At 32.1% G+C, this 2,908-nt stretch overlaps 1 pseudogene; it reads left to right on the top strand.

Annotated features, from left to right (window-relative positions):
• The first annotated feature begins 483 nt into the window (after positions 1-483).
• On the top strand, positions 484-1,003 carry LOC125610857 (annotated as a pseudogene).
• Positions 1,004-2,908: the final 1,905 nt, after the last annotated feature.

Below are 2,908 nucleotides of genomic sequence, written 5' to 3' on the forward strand. Positions count from 1 at the left end.
TCAAATTTTGGCATGAGAAATGCATAAAATATACATACATCTTTATGTGCACAAAAAAAGTCACTATTGTCACCATGAGTAATTGAGAGAGTAACAGAAAATGAGATAAGGAAGTACAGGGTGAGGAAAAATCATGCTATTCTTTTTATTTAATAGTTTTCTTAGGATTTTTGAGAACCCATAAAAGGAAGTCACTAATGAATCATTCAGTATTTTTAAATATCATTAATTAGTGAGATGAAGTAAAAAAAAAAAAAAACTATATATTTTATCAACAAGATTTTCAAAAATAGCAAGCATCAATATCAATCAATATAGATAAAAATGTTGATGATGCTGTCTCTTCAAATGTGATTTAAATTACAATTTTTTTTAAATTGGGTAGCTTTACACTGGTAAGCATGTGTGGACCATTCTCCATAGTGAATGGTTGAGGTGGCAACTGGGGGTAGCCATCTGGGCTCTGGGTGAAGCAGGTTCAGCATGGACAAAATCACTTTGAGTATTCTGAAGATCCTCATCATCAGTGAGATTGGGTTTCACAAATACATTCTGCTATTAAGGTTTACAGATGATATTTTGATTCAGAAATGTAGCATCAATAAGATACTGCAGGTCCAGGGAGGTGTATATTAGTTTATGAAGTCACAAAATGAGGTACTTTTGTTAAACCAGATATTTGGTTAAATGAATTGGAATTGCACATATTGGATAAGAAATGACATAACAAACATGATAGTTAGAAATAAAATTGGTAAGGGAAATCATGAAGTTGATAGAAATGAAGACTTGAAATTTCCCGGAAACTATTCCACGTTATTTATAGAGGCAAATGCAAAAACCTGCCATGGTGCACAATGTGCCTTTGAAGAACTTGTTGAAAAGATCATTCACAAGCCTGGACTGTGGGAAAGTAAGAACCAGAAAAAAGAAGTCAAACTGTCACACAGAGAAAAAAAGCCATGGAGGAGGAGCCTGTGGAGGTTATTGTTCTGTGTTATAAACTCTGGAAAATTCTATCTTTTGCACATTTAATCTGACAGTGACATCTTTCTGTCAGTTATTTTAGGGACCTTCATTTTGCACATAAATGTTTTGCATCATGGTAGTAGATATTTGCAAGAAATCCTATTCATTGATTTTTGCAGGTGAAATACTATGATAAACATATACAATTTGCAATCTATAATTTTTTATGTAACATAAAATAGGTGTACCTTTATGAGTACATTTGAATGATTTACATTTATCATGTAATTTTTTAAACATTCATGTACCTAGTATCTGTTGACACAAAACCTTTGTTTTTTTTTTCCTGCCAATTACTAAATTGCTTGGTATGAAGGTAGAATTTCTAAAATTATGGCAGAGATACCAGTTCCTTAAACCCATGATTCCACAGCTCTTCTAGGATTTTTCTAGATTCTGTTTTAGTAGCAAACAAATTCTTAGTGCAAAGTGTAGCCCAATTTAATTAATTCATATTAAACCTCTACTTGTTCTGATGTTTCTAAAACAATAATGATATGTTAAATTTTTTTGGTATCACTTTTTGATTCATTATTGAATTAAACCAATTTATTCATTAATTAGCCTAGTTATTTAACTGGAGTTTTAATCTTCTAGTATGTATATTGGTTTCATAATCCTGTGTACTATGCTTTTAGTTATGTGGAGTTGGGCAGATCATAGATTGTACCTTAGAATGGGTTTCAAAGGGACATGAATAATGTGTTTATTGTAGCCTCTTTTGACTGACCACTTTTAAAATCAACACATTTTTTTTTCACAAATGTTGTAGTTTTTCCCCAGGAATCTCAATTGTAGCATGTGTAATGTGAATGGATTTATATATTGGATGACTTCCATATATCCCTAGTCAATATTCAAGAACTATTTCTGGGCTTTATAGGGTGGGAAAAAAGAAAACAAAGAACAACAACAACAACAAAACACTAAAGGACAATTTGAGAAAGGCATATAGCTTTCAGATTCTGACCTGTGTGGGAAAACGCCATTGCAATGAAAACCTTGATGATTTAGTGTAACAAGTAGCCAGCAGTTTATCAAAACCAACCTGTACACACTAATAAATCTCTTTCTGCAGGATTCATTTTTCTAACCTCTTGCTATTGTGCTTTATATATATATATTTCCACCCAAATGTTATTTACCTTATATTGATCTCTGCTATTTTAAGCCTTACAATAAGTAATATGTCCTTTAAGGCTTGCCATTGCCATATCCCTCAATAATATTTTGATATTCATTTCTTAGCAGTTTATTCTCTATGTACAATTATAAATGATATGCATACTTAGAGCACCACAATTCAAAACAGCCAAACCATGAACCAGACCAGATGTCTAACAACTGATAAATAGATAAAGGAAATGTGGTATAGGTAAACTGTGGAATTTTATTCAGCCATAAAGCAACATGAAATTATGTCCCTAGTAAGAAAATGAATGGAACTAGTGACCATTGTGTCACGTGAAATAAGTCGAACTCAGAAGATTAAGGGTCATATTTTTTTCCCATATGTGTAAAAAAGGTGGGGGTGGAATTCCTAAAATCAAAGGGAGATCAGGAGAGAAGTGAAGGGGAATCTGAGGAGGGAGCAGCTGGGGAGTGATATTGGTAAATTACATCCTTATATTATGTGCATGTGCAAACATGTAACAACACATCCCATTATCTACAGCTATAATGCACCAATAAAAGTGTTGGGGGAAAAAAGAAAAAGAAAATACCCTAAAAACCTAAATGAACAATGCCTCATCAGAGAGTCAAAATTAAATGGCTCTTTAAAGCATATTCAAATCCAGATATTATTAATAATCTTAGTACATAAAACAAATTCTCATAATTTGGAGGGAGATAATTTCAAAATATTAATTTTAATTTT

Source organism: Marmota marmota, unplaced genomic scaffold (genome assembly GCF_001458135.2).
Source record: "Marmota marmota marmota unplaced genomic scaffold, marMar, whole genome shotgun sequence".
Lineage (NCBI taxonomy): Eukaryota > Metazoa > Chordata > Mammalia > Rodentia > Sciuridae > Marmota > Marmota marmota.